This window comes from Hesperophylax consimilis, chromosome 20 (assembly GCF_061612785.1).
Source record: "Hesperophylax consimilis isolate HC1 chromosome 20, BYU_Hcon_1.0, whole genome shotgun sequence".
NCBI lineage: Eukaryota > Metazoa > Arthropoda > Insecta > Trichoptera > Limnephilidae > Hesperophylax > Hesperophylax consimilis.
The window spans coordinates 17,588,944-17,604,111 of record NC_142855.1 but is presented as its reverse complement, the minus strand read 5'-3'; positions in this window follow the sequence as shown (position 1 = coordinate 17,604,111).

Genomic DNA, 15,168 nt, shown 5'->3' with positions numbered 1-15,168 from the left:
TCCGTCCTCTCTGCCTACCCCTGTGATGGTTACTTAGTTGTGTGGCGGTCCATCCTCTCTGCCTTCCCCTGTGATGGTTACTTAGTTGTCTGGCGGTCCGTCCTCTCTGCCTACCCCTGTGATGGTTACTTAGTTATGTGGCGGTCCGTCCTCTCTGCCTACCCCTGTGATGGTTACTTAGCTGTCTGGCGGTCCGTCCTCTCTGCCTACCCCTGTGATGGTTACTTAGTTGTCTGGCGGTCCGTCCTCTCTGCCTACCCCTGTGATGGTTACTTAGTTGTGTGGCGGTCCGTCCTCTCTGCCTACCCCTGTGATGGTTACTTAGTTGTCTGGCGGTCCGTCCTCTCTGCCTACCCCTGTGATGGTTACTTAGTTGTCTGGCGGTCCGTCCTCTCTGCCTACCCCTGTGATGGTTACTTAGTTGTGTGGCGGTCCGTCCTCTCTGCCTACCCCTGTGATGGTTACTTAGTTGTGTGGCGGTCCGTCCTCTCTGCCTACCCCTGTGATGGTTACTTAGTTGTGTGGCGGTCCGTCCTTTCTGCCTACCCCTGTGATGGTTACTTAGTTGTGTGGCGGTCCGTCCCCTCTGCCTACCCCTGTGATGGTTACTTAGTTGTCTGGCGGTCCGTCCTCTCTGCCTACCCCTGTGATGGTTACTTAGTTGTCTGGCGGTCCGTCCTCTCTGCCTACCCCTGTGATGGTTACTTAGTTGTCTGGCGGTCCGCCCTCTCTGCCTACCCCTGTGATGGTTACTTAGTTGTCTGGCGGTCCGTCCTCTCTGCCTACCCCTGTGATGGTTATTTAGTTGTCTGGCGGTCCGTCCTCTCTGCCTACCCCTGTGATGGTTACTTAGTTGTCTGGCGGTCCGCCCTCTCTGCCTACCCCTGTGATGGATACTTAGTTGTCTGGCGGTCCGTCCTCTCTGCCTACCCCTGTGATGGTTACTTAGTTGTCTGGCGGTCCGTCCTCTCTGCCTACCCCTGTGATGGTTACTTAGTTGTCTGGCGGTCCGTCCTCTCTGCCTACCCCTGTGATGGTTACTTAGTTGTCTGGCGGTCCGCCCTCTCTGCCTACCCCTGTGATGGTTACTTAGTTGTCTGGCGGTCCGTCCTCTCTGCCTACCCCTGTGATAGTTACTTAGTTGTTTGGCGGTCCGTTCTCTCTGCCTACCCCTGTGATGGTTACTTAGTTGTCTGGCGGTCCGCCCTCTCTGCCTACCCCTGTGATGGTTACTTAGTTGTCTGGCGGTCCGTCCTCTCTGCCTACCCCTGTGATGGTTATTTAGTTGTCTGGCGGTCCGTCCTCTCTGCCTACCCCTGTGATGGTTACTTAGTTGTCTGGCGGTCCGCCCTCTCTGCCTACCCCTGTGATGGTTACTTAGTTGTCTGGCGGTCCGTCCTCTCTGCCTACCCCTGTGATGGTTACTTAGTTGTCTGGCGGTCCGTCCTCTCTGCCTACCCCTGTGATGGTTACTTAGTTGTCTGGCGGTCCGTCTTCTCTGCCTACCCCTGTGATGGTTACTTAGTTGTCTGGCGGTCCGCCCTCTCTGCCTACCCCTGTGATGGTTACTTAGTTGTCTGGCGGTCCGTCCTCTCTGCCTACCCCTGTGATGGTTACTTAGTTGTCTGGCGGTCCGTCTTCTCTGCCTACCCCTGTGATGGTTACTTAGTTGTCTGGCGGTCCGTCCTCTCTGCCTACTCCTGTGATGGTTACTTAGTTGTCTGGCGGTCCGTCTTCTCTGCCTACCCCTGTGATGGTTACTTAGTTGTCTGGCGGTCCGTCCTCTCTGCCTACCCCTGTGATGGTTACTTAGTTGTCTGGCGGTCCGTTCTCTCTGCCTACCCCTGTGATGGTTACTTAGTTGTCTGGCGGTCCGCCCTCTCTGCCTACCCCTGTGATGGTTACTTAGTTGTCTGGCGGTCCGTCCTCTCTGCCTACCCCTGTGATGGTTATTTAGTTGTCTGGCGGTCCGTCCTCTCTGCCTACCCCTGTGATGGTTACTTAGTTGTCTGGCGGTCCGCCCTCTCTGCCTACCCCTGTGATGGTTACTTAGTTGTCTGGCGGTCCGTCCTCTCTGCCTACCCCTGTGATGGTTACTTAGTTGTCTGGCGGTCCGTCCTCTCTGCCTACCCCTGTGATGGTTACTTAGTTGTCTGGCGGTCCATCTTCTCTGCCTACCCCTGTGATGGTTACTTAGTTGTCTGGCGGTCCGCCCTCTCTGCCTACCCCTGTGATGGTTACTTAGTTGTCTGGCGGTCCGTCCTCTCTGCCTACCCCTGTGATGGTTACTTAGTTGTCTGGCGGTCCATCTTCTCTGCCTTCCCCCTGTGATGGTTACTTAGTTGTCTGGCGGTCCGTCTTCTCTGCCTACCCCTGTGATGGTTACTTAGTTGTCTGGCGGTCCTCCCTCTCTGCCTACCCCTGTGATGGTTACTTAGTTGTCTGGCGGTCCGTCCTCTCTGCCTACCCCTGTGATGGTTACTTATTTTCCGTTTACTCTGATGGTAGTAGGAGATTTTCAAATATTGTCTAGTTATATGTAGCCCGGGAATGTTTGTCTTTCTAAGATATTTTTGTTACCCACCTTGCAGATCCGCTCGGAGGAAGGCGTTGATGGATAAGGTGGTGCGAGCGTTGGAGGAGGATTTAGATACTGGACATGACAGCGAGCCTGGTGAGTAACGACTACAAGTGATATGGGAACTTGCTGGACCACGACCATAAGTGAATTGAACAGTATAAGTATTAGTACCAACTTTACGGTAGATAGACATGTCAGATATCGAGTGTAAGGTTAACATGCACAGATATTAGAAAAATAGAGATGGGCTTTGAAACATATTGTTCACCCATACTGCTGCAAATCGCATCTATGCACTTTGTTTATACTTACACAACATTAACTTTGATAATCCGTGCTCTTCTATTATCTTTGGTTTGGTTTAGATTTATTTATTAATTTCAACGCCCTGGTGGGCTTTTACATAACAAGTTTTTTACATAACAAGCTATATAGATGATGCAATGTGAAGTAATGCAAAATGATGTGTTTTTGATTTGAACATTTGATCTCTTAGAAATATTAAAGATCCTTAAGTTGTTTAAATACTTCGAGTAGAACACATTTTGGCCTTTAAAATAATCAAGCATTTTTTAGTCTAAAAAGCCAAGAAATAAATAAAATGTCAGGCCTATAAAAACTGCTTTAAATTGCAAAATATCCTACTTACGAACCCTTTTTCGAGTACGGATTTATTGTATAATGTGGAAAATTCAGTTTCAACCTTATCGCCATCTGCGTAAGGAATGTTATTGTTAGTGATCCAATTCCGAACGCTATACGATGCTGAATGTAATCGGTTGTATGCTTCCAGTGTACATCAAGAAGAGGCGCCTGAGGAGAAAACCCGGGAAGAGGGTGAACTACATGGAACTCCAAGAGCAAGATGACGACGCATACACCTGTAAGTGTGTTGTGAGTGTGTGTGTATGCTTTGTATGTGTATATATTGAAAAAATCCAAAAATCTTGCATTTCCTTTAACTAACTTATTTAACATGTCTTTAAAAAAAGGAATATTTCCTACAAAATTCAAAGAAGCCATTATAATCCCCATCCATAAAACTGGTTCAAAAAGTAACATTGCAAACTATCGCCCAATCTTAATACTCACAGTACTTAGTAAACTCTTTGAGCGTATTGTGTACGATCAAATTTATATAACTATTGTCCGCAGCATACAAAATCAACAACATGGTTTTTTACAAAAAAGGTCAGTAATAACAAACTTAGTCAACTTTACTGAATACTTAACAAGCAATATGGATAATGGACACCAAGTTGATGTTATCTACACAGATTACTCGAAAGCTTTCGATAAAGTTAACCACTCTATCCTCGTTAAAAAATTACACCAATTAGGAATCCATGGCAACTTACTTAGGTGGCTAACTTCATATCTGCAGAAAAGACTACAGTGCGTATCAGTTGAGGGAACTAAGTCTAGTTTCTTAACTGTGCCCTCTGGCGTACCGCAGGGTTCCCATCTGGGACCATTACTGTTTAATGTATATATATTTGATATTTATAAATGTTTTTTACATGCTAACTACCTTGCATATGCAGATGACAAAAAAATTTACTTAGTAGTCAAATCTATCAATGACTGCATAAAACTTCAAGAAGACCTAAATCGTCTTTTTGCATACTGTAAATTAAACAAATTAATCATAAACATTTCTAAGTGCAACAAATTATCTTTTACGCGCAACAAAAATAAAATTTATTTTAATTATAACTTTCATGATACACATATCAATGAAATAGAATCAATCCGTGACCTTGGGGTAGTACTGGATGTAAAACTAAATTTTATCAAACACATTAACGAAGTAATCAACAAAGCCAATAAAATGTTGGGATTTATAATTCGCATATCTATACCTTTTCGCAATATTAAAACTATGTATTCCCTTTACACCACGTATATCCGCCCCCACTTAGAATACTGCACACTAATTTGGGCACCGTTCTACCAATGCCATATTGACAGAATCGAAAGTGTGCAAAACAAATTTTTTAAATACATAAATTATAAATTTAAATTACTCTTTGCAAATAACACCGAATCCTTAAAATTTCACAACTTTACTCCACTTCAAACACGTAGATTAATATCTGATCAAATATTTTTATACAAAATTCTGAATAACGGCCTGGACTCTCCTGAACTCGTAAATTATTTAACAATTCACATACCTACAAGGCCAACCAGACAAAACCATTTTTTTCATTTGCCCGCGTGCAGAACCAACCTTAGAAAAAATTCTCCAATCCCCCGTATATGCGCGCAATATAACACGCAATTTAACAATATCGATATTCTTAATAATACTCTTGTGAAATACCGAAACGAAGTCAAGCGTACGACCACAAATGTTAATTAAATCAATGCACAGTTATAGAAAAGGTATAACATGAGCGTCTCCTGTCCCCATCCCATCTTCCTCTGCCTCTTGCCCTTTCCTATTTCTTCTTCCTTATAATATATTAATATGATTCTTATTTTTTATTTTTTGTTAATTCCATTTTCAGGTAATGGTTATAACCAATTACAATTTTGTATTATATCACATTAACCAACATTAGCATAAGAAACTATTTTGGCTTACCTCATATTTAACCTCTTGTATAACTTATCCTGTATAAAATTGCTGTTTGTTTCTTACAATAAATAAATAAATATATTGGAACTGCAAAACATCTAAAACAATCCTTCGAGTTTGGGCAGAAACGAGGAGTCCGTTTGATAGACTCCCTGTCTTAACAGAAACAGGCAGTCCGTTTGATAGATTCCCTGTCTTAACAGAAACAGGCAGTCCGTTTGATAGATTCCCTGTCTTAACAGAAACAGGCAGTCGGTTTGATAGATTCCCTGTCTTAAAAGAAATAGCCAGTCCGTTTGATAGATTCCCTGTCTTAACAGAAATAGGCACTCCGTTTGATAGATTCCCAGTCTTAACAGAAACAGGCAATCCATTTGATAGATTCCCAGTCTTAACAGAAACAGGCAATCCATTTGATAGATTCCCTGTCTTAATAGAAACAGGCAGTCCGTTTGATAGATTCCCTGTCTTAACAGAAACAGCCAGTCCGTTTGATAGATTCCCTGTCTTAACAGAAACAGGCAGTCCGTTTGATAGATTCCCTATCTTAACAGAAACAGGCAGTCGGTTTGATAGATTCCCTGTCTTAACAGAAATAGGCAGTCCTTTTGATAGATTCCCTGTCTTAAAAGAAATAGCCAGTCCGTTTGATAGATTCCCTGTCTTAACAGAAATAGGCAATCCATTTGATAGATTCCCTGTCTTAACAGAAACAGGCAGTCCATTTGATAGATTCCCTATCTTAACAGAAACAGGCAGTCGGTTTGATAGATTCCCTGTCTTAACAGAAATAGGCAGTCCTTTTGATAGATTCCCTGTCTTAAAAGAAATAGCCAGTCCGTTTGATAGATTCCCTGTCTTAACAGAAATAGGCACTCCGTTTGATAGATTCCCAGTCTTAACAGAAACAGGCAATCCATTTGATAGATTCCCTGTCTTAATAGAAACAGGCAGTCCGTTTGATAGATTCCATGTCTTAACAGAAACAGCCAGTCCGTTTGATAGATTCCCTGTCTTAACAGAAACAGGCAGTCCGTTTGATAGATTCCCTATCTTAACAGAAACAGGCAGTCGGTTTGATAGATTCCCTGTCTTAACAGAAATAGGCAGTCTTTTGATAGATTCCCTGTCTTAAAAGAAATAGCCAGTCCGTTTGATAGATTCCCTGTCTTAACAGAAATAGGCAATCCATTTGATAGATTCCCTGTCTTAACAGAAACAGGCAGTCCATTTGATAGATTCCCTATCTTAACAGAAACAGGCAGTCGGTTTGATAGATTCCCTGTCTTAACAGAAATAGGCAGTCCTTTTGATAGATTCCCTGTCTTAAAAGAAATAGCCAGTCCGTTTGATAGATTCCCTGTCTTAACAGAAATAGGCACTCTGTTTGATAGATTCCCAGTCTTAACAGAAACAGGCAATCCATTTGATAGATTCCCTGTCTTAACAGAAACAGGCAGTCCGTTTGATAGATTCCCTGTCTTAACAGAAACAGGCAGTCCTTTTGATAGATTCCCTGTCTTAACAGAAACAGGCAGTCCGTTTGATAGATTCCCTATCTTAACAGAAACAGGCAGTCGGTTTGATAGATTCCCTGTCTTAACAGAAATAGGCAGTCCTTTTGATAGATTCCCTGTCTTAAAAGAAATAGCCAGTCCGTTTGATAGATTCCCTGTCTTAACAGAAATAGGCAATCCATTTGATAGATTCCCTGTCTTAACAGAAACAGGCAGTCCATTTGATAGATTCCCTATCTTAACAGAAACAGGCAGTCGGTTTGATAGATTCCCTGTCTTAACAGAAATAGGCAGTCCTTTTGATAGATTCCCTGTCTTAAAAGAAATAGGCAGTCCGTTTGATAGATTCCCTGTCTTAACAGAAATAGGCACTCCGTTTGATAGATTCCCAGTCTTAACAGAAACAGGCAATCCATTTGATAGATTCCCTGTCTTAACAGAAACAGGCAGTCCGTTTGATAGATTCCCTGTCTTAACAGAAAGAGGCGGGAATGCTGTCGTTGTTCTACCGGCATTTCAATAAAATTTATTCCGAGGAAATAGTTTTATCGATCCCTTCGTCGGTTGACATTTGTCACATTCGAAAGGGTCGCTTCTACGATTCATGCTTGTCGAATGATTTGCCGGCTTCTGTGTTTCCTTTTTCCTATAACCTGGGTCTCATTGAGACCCAAGTTCACTCCTTATTTTCCTCAATAGATACTCCACACAGCTTCCCCAAAGATGGCAGACCTTGAGGGAAATTATTTCTTTCAGGGCCTGCTGTGTGGAGTTTTTTTTTACTTATTTTATTAACTACTTATGTATGGTGTTTACTGAGTTTGTTAACTACTTGTTGTAGGGTGTACTGAATGTGTTAACTAATTGTGTAAGCTGTCTACTTGTTGTGTAGGGTGTGCTCAAGATGCTTCCTGACATTCTTTTCGAGTTCAGTTCTTGCCTCCGTGGTAAGAGCGCATACTAATCTTGCTCCGCAATTATCTTTCCATATATCGGTTAAATTCCATAATCCCACAACCCCTTAAGCGCCACCAGGTGCAGTTTTTTACGGGCTTTCCGCCCGTATCAATATTTTTTTTGTGCTATGATTAAAATCTGTGCAGTGATTAATGCTAGTTATTGTCGCAAAATAACTAACAGAATACCATACCTGTCTGTTTAAAAACTGGTAGCACTTAATATACGAACATTATCACGCTCGCTGATAAGTGGGCCGTGGCCTGGAGAATAACGTCGATAGCGTTGCCCGTTCCGGTAGCGGTCAGAGTTCTCAAGGAGCTGAGTTCGCTTCTCAGTGAAAGCAATTGTTATTATTTTTTATTAAATTATAATAAGACGACCAACTCGCTAACTTTCAACGTATAACGCCATCTAGTGAGAAATGTGCACAGTACGTCCGATTTAATTCTGCAAAACCGTACAAACAAAAATACTACGATGACGGTAGCGAACTATCTAGATGAACTTAAAAATGAAGTTTCAAAAATTCAAACAGTCAAGGATCAAAAAACAAAAAATACTATAGAACTCATAATAACGAAGTTAGAAGATGCAATTAAATCAGAAAATCTTTCATTACAAGACAAAATCATCAGATTACAAGAAAATATAATCAACAGTGACAGAAAATATATCAGTAATTTAGAAAACATTAAACATGATATTAAAAAAATAATCTTACCTGAAACATATGCAGAAAAGGTAAAAAAAACACGAACCAGTTGTTATCATAAAACCAAAAAGAAGGATCAGGAAAATAATGAAACAAAGAGTGAAATAAAAGACAATATTGACCCAGCAAATTTTGGAGTTACCGGCATGAGAAATTTTAAGGATGGAGGGGTTATAGTAGAATTTAAAAATGCCACAGATATTAATAAGGTTCATGATGAGGTGATAGCCAAACTGGGAGATAAATATGAGGTAAAGATTCCTCAAACAAAAAACCCATCCGTCAAAATTATTGGTTTATCTGAAAAATACAGTTTTGAAGAAATAGAGAGAAAAATAAAAACTCAAAATGAGACCATCTGTGAACAAAACTCAAAAATAAAGGTGACATATATGAAAGAACTAAAAAACCAAAGAAATCAAACAACTTTTACTATATATGCCGACGTAGACGGAAAGACTTACGACAGAATGTTAAATACAGAAAAAATAAACATTGGATGGGACAGATGCAGGGTCTTTGACAATTTAAATATCATGAGATGTTTTAAATGTAATGGGTTCAACCACAAGGCTATAGATTGCAGAAACCTAAAATCTTGTCCAAAATGCGCAAAAAATCATGACGTAAAAGATTGCATGGATGAGGATATTCAGTGCATCAATTGTATAATGACGAGTAAAAGATTAGGACTGAAACTAAATTGTAGTCACTCAGCCATGAGTAAGGAATGCCCAATTTATAAAAGAAAACTAGAAGCAAAAATGAGCAGAATTTCTTTTTTATAAACAAAAGTTACGAGAAATATGAAATTATATACTTGAACATACAAAGCATCATAGCTCATTACGAAGAGGTCAATATACTTTTAGAAGAGAAGAAACCTTTTATGCTTATGATGAGTGAAACACATGTGACTGAAGATATCCAAGATAGTGAAATTATATTTGATCATTATAATACCATCCGTTGTGACTCGCATAGCAGACATACAGGAGGAGTGATGATTCTCTTAAGTAATAAAGTTCCATATGAAGTGAAATCAAATCACCAATATGAAAAAAATTGTTGGATTTTAGCCATCAGCATTAAATCAGGAATCAAGAAAGGTGTATACACTGTTATTTATAGATCACCAAACACAAGTAAATGCGACTTCTTAACATATTTTCAAAGATGGAGCATAGAAAATTTGCAAGATGAAAATATTAATATCATAGTTGGAGATTTTAATATAAATGTTAAAGCAAATGCAGACATATACACAAATAAACTGAAATCTATTATTCAAACTGCAGGTATGAAACAATTAGTTAAAGATTTCACACGAATTACTAATACCTCTAAAACATTGATTGATCTGGTTATCTCAAATAAATTTAACCTATGTGTTAATGTATTAGATAAACCTAAAATTACCGACCATAATATGATTCAAATTCTATTAAATGACAGAGAAAACTACAACTCCATTAAAGAAACACAAGTAATAACATTTAAAAATTACAAAAGATACAATAAAGAACTCTTCATTCAGACCTTAGAGACTATTGATTGGAATGAAATAAATCAAATGGAATATAACAAAAAAGCTGACCAGATGATATTAAACATTAAAAAATCCATTGATGAAGTAGTTCCAGAACAGAAGATAAGTAAAGGAAACAATAATAAATGGTTCACAAAAGAACTACGCACAATGCAGCACGATAGAGATACATTTTACAAGAGAGCACTCCTTACTAATAGTACTATGGATTGGAATAACTACAAAAAAATGAGAAATAAATACTCTAAAGACATAAAAAGAACGCATAATGAGTACATAAAAAATAAAATAAACTCGGAAGAAGGGGATCCCAAAAAAATTTGGAAAAGCATTAAAGAATTAGTACATGGCGATAACAAAAACGACATAAAAATAGTAAACTTCCCAAAAGATATAAACGAAGAAAACATGGCTAATAGCTTTAATAAATAATTTATAGAAAGCATCACTCAAATTAACAAATTAATACCCAACATTGTTTTCAACCCCACAAATGATAATAACAACTCAAACAAAGAATTATTGGTCTTCAGAAAAATAACTGCAGAATATTTATTTAACATTTTAAACAAAATTAAATCAAAAAATAGTTCAGATGGATTGACTATGAGTCTGATAAAAGATGCTTTTCCAGTAATTGGATCTACTCTATTAAATATTATTAATCAGACAATTGAAGAGGGAAAATTTCCACAGTCATGGAAACTGTCTACCATTATACCGGTCCCAAAGGTTAAAAATACCAGAAAATGTGAAGAATTTCGACCAATAAATACCTTACCGAAATATGAACAGATACTTGAAGTGATAATAAAAGAACAAATATTGCAATACTTAGATGAACACAATATTTTATACCAAGAACAATCGGGATTCAGATGTAATAATTCTTGTGAAACAGCGTTAAATGTAATCGTTGAAGAATGGAAAGAAGGAATGAATAGTAATAAATTTATCTTAGCAATATTCTTGGATTTTCAAAGGGCATTCGAAACCATAGATCGAGAAATATTGATAAGAAAGCTTAAAGAAATTGGTTTCTCAACTCTAGCCATTAAATTAATAAAAGAGTATTTGAAAGACCGAATGTATTCGTTACCTGTAGGTAACAAAAATTAATAATCAATTTTCAAAACCAATGGAAAATAAATTAGGAGTACCACAGGGATCAGTCCTTGGACCTCTATTGTTCATACTCTATATTAATGACATGGTGAAAATATTTTCAAAATGCAAAGTACGACTATTTGCCGATGATACACTTATATATATAATTGGAGAAAACTATGAAGAACTAATACATATTTTAAATAATGAACTAGATAATGTATCAAGATGGCTAAAAATAAATAAGCTTAAATTAAATACAAAAAAAAACAAAATGTATGGTAATTGGTTATAAGAAGACATCCAGTGAAAGCAAAATCAAAATTGATGGTGAAATTATTGAAAATGTTACCAATATAAAATACTTGGGAGTTATAATAGATTCCAAACTGAACTTCAACAAACATGCGGAATATACCCAAAAGAAAATTGGTAAAAAAATATCTTTTTTGGGAAGAATTCGCCAAAAACTGTCCGAAAAAACTGCAATCACCATTTATAACTCCATTATTGCTCCACATTTTAATTACTGCTCAACTATCCTTTTCCTGTGTAACGACCGAGAGCAAAATAAATTTCAAATTCTCCAAAATAGGGCAATGAGAACAATACTCAGACGAAATAGGTATTCAAAAGTAAATAAAATGTTAAACGAACTAAATTGGCTAACGGTGAAACAGATGTTGACCTTGAACACGATGATATTTTTACACAAAATTGTAAACAACCTGCTACCCAAATATTTTTCGAATAAAATTGTATACAACAAGGACATACACAAACATAAAACTAGGACGTACAATCAAATTAGGCTACCAAAGAAGGACAAAGCGAATACCCAGAATACTATATTATATAAAGGGATGAAATACTATAACGCGCTGCCGGAAAACCTTAAGTCTGCCCCAATTGAAAAGTTCAAGATGTTGTGTAGGAGCCACATCAAGCAAGAAAAAAAAAACATAGTATATTTGTATGTAATAATTAATTAGTCATTTGTAAACTTAAATGTACAAATTACTAAAAAAAAAATAAAAATAAAAAATAAAAAAAAAACATTCTGGCCGCTGCACGGCCCGCTGCTGGTTATTCCAGACGACAAGACGGGGACCGCGGAGCTGGGCTGTCCCACGCACGTGGCGCTGAGGCCCTCGGGGATCCCGGGAGCGGGGCGCGGAGCCTGGGCAGCGGAGGACCTGCCAGCAGGCCTGCGGGCAGGTCCCTACAAAGGCCAAATCTACAAAAAGCCCAACCCGAACAGCCAATACTTGTGGCAGGTACTTATGACCAACTAACTATCGACTTAATATTATTAATAAACATTCATATATTGCGCCTACTGTAATTATTTTAGAAAAAAACACTTTTTGCAAGTTCTGCTAAAATATAAATATTCATAGTTTGTTTGTGCCTGTACATACGGAATATGCATAAATACTGTGCGTGTGTGTTCTTGAGTGCCACAAAAAGTTGATATAATACATTGTCATCGACAATGAATCTATCTGCCAAGTTTCGACTCAATCGGATGTCAAACAGTGGGTTAATTTTTTCTTCCAAGATTCCACTTCATTCAGACATATTCAATCGAGAAAACCAAATGAAATTCAAATAATATTTGCCTCAGGACATCGCCTTTACATCTTGAATATTATACTAAAAATTAACATTTATTGCATACGTCAAACTTTTAAACAAGAAAAAAAACACATTTCCAATAAAGATAATGTTATTTTGGTGCCTACTTTATTGCTTGTCTGATTTGTATACATAACTTCATTAATGGAAGACTGATCAAGGCTGTCTGGCTTGTCAACTTATACTCGGGACAGAAAGAAGTCAGTGAATATGGCCATATCTGGAGATAAGGCTGCCTGAAAACTGATTCCGTAAGAGAGCCATTGAATTACAAGCTGTGTGTTCAGTTGTACGGGTAGTTTTTCAAAAAAATTTGGTTGTCTTTCTAAATTTAATAAGTTATCCCTAAAATCTTTAGATTTAATAAGTTATCCCTATTAAAATGAATTTTAATTAAATTCTTGTCTGCAGATACACCATACCAAAGGCGGCGTAGAATATGTTGATGGACAAAACCTCTCCAGCGCCAACTGGATGCGGTTTGTTAACTGCTGTCGTAATGCTGAGGAACAGAATCTGCTGGCGTACCAGTATAAGGGAAGCATTTACTACCGGTCAGTGAGCACTCGATACATTGCAGACCTTATTATGTATTACTAGCGGACCCCGCATCGCTTCGCTATTGCTATCGGGCATCTCCGACTTCTTCCACCATTCATTAATATAAACCACAACGTTACTGTTAAAAAATTTCATCATATAGACTTTAATTTGACTGTTTAATGAGATACATTCCGATGCAGAGACGGGACTTCTGCCATTAAAACCACTCTCTTAACACTCCTAGCACTAATAAGAACAAATTTTGAAATGAACAGACAATTTTTTTCATAAAGAGTTTAAGATTGTGAAAAAAATGGGTAGAATACTTTTTTTTCATAAGAACATATTTCGTTTGTCATTGGGTATAATTCATGTTTTTCTGCTGAGCTTAATTTTTAGAGCACCTTAAGATCTACACGACGACGCACAAATAACTCATGTAATCCTTTTCGTTGCGGAGTTGCGTTGATTTTTTGGTCGCGCGGAGTTAATTTCGATGATCTTTTCTGACCCATCTCCCTGCTCGATGACAAAAGCTCACTAACAAGCAACGGATTGTATATTTTTTGATTATATACATCACTTGGCGCCACAACCCTTTGGCCACGAAATGTATTTTAATATTTGGTGACAGCAAAAGCGCTTCATGCTGGTGGGACCTTAGGATGGTTTTCACGTTATAAGGCAATCCCAAATATAAACACTGTACACATTTCCCATAAGGTACAATATGATTGTCATTCAATAAGTGCTGGGCTGGGTGTCACAGTAACAGTCACAGTCAAACAACATCTCGGTCAGATCAAACTAGTTTGAATTCCCCGCAACCGCATGATCCGAGAGTAGCTTAAACCATAGTCGTCGCATACAATGAAACATGTCCTTAAGGATACGTTGGCATTCAAGAGGTACGTCAAAGCATCACTCAAACACTTTTCTAATAAGTATTGCTTAAATAGTATATATAGTATTGAATAGGACTGCCCCATTTGCTTCTGCACAAGGCTGGCTCTGGGTATCAGTATATTTTCTATTTCTGATCTCCATATGTTTTCATCCAGCTTTTTATTTAAGAGGAAGCTACAAGCCAAAATGTGTGTATTCTTGGTATACCTTAAATTGTAGGTAATATGCATTAAAATCGCTTGCAAGCGGAGTCTAGAAACGTTCGATTTCAAGCACAAAACTGGTTTTTATTTATTTTGTAAATAATTTTATAAGAAAGCAAAAAAGTTAATCAAGTGAAACTGTCACAGATAATCTTAGCTATAATACTGTATTCTTTTAAAGTTGTTTCCATTACGCATTCACACATTTTTTAGTCGTTTACATTTATATTTTTTATTGAGTAATTTATATTTTTATTTGTATTCCACTCAAGCAAAACGATAGGAAAACCTTCAATTTATCTAAATCATATTTTTTGGTATTCATAATGTGCACCAATTCGTTATAAAGATTAATCAAAATAGTGATTTAGCATTAAGCTTCGCCTTAAGGGTAAAGATTTCGTCAGTGTAGTTCTTACAGGGACTTTCAGTATAATTTTCATTATGGCTTTTGGTTTTTAATTAGTGGTTTTTAGAATATTTTCATTTGCCTTGCCCTATCCGATAATACCATATTCTAACAGTGATTGGCAAAGAACCACGTAGATCTTTATTAATGAAGACATTCCTGACGTTTAAAAAAAAAGCATTCCCATAACTCTATAAAAATTATTTTATAATATTGTCTGTTTGGAAACGCATTGGCAAACTGTGGGAACAGTCAGTATACAGTTTGAACTATGGACTGGATCGTGCTTGTTTTTAGCTGACTCTTCCGGCCCTTGTAAGGATTTTTGCTGAGGCATCAACAACTTTGACCGATGACTCCATTGTCTTGCTTTTTGCTGACTGCACAAAGACATTGTGTAGTGTTTGTGGACACAGCCTAATATCACATCACCATCAATTATTAATTTATTTATGTTTT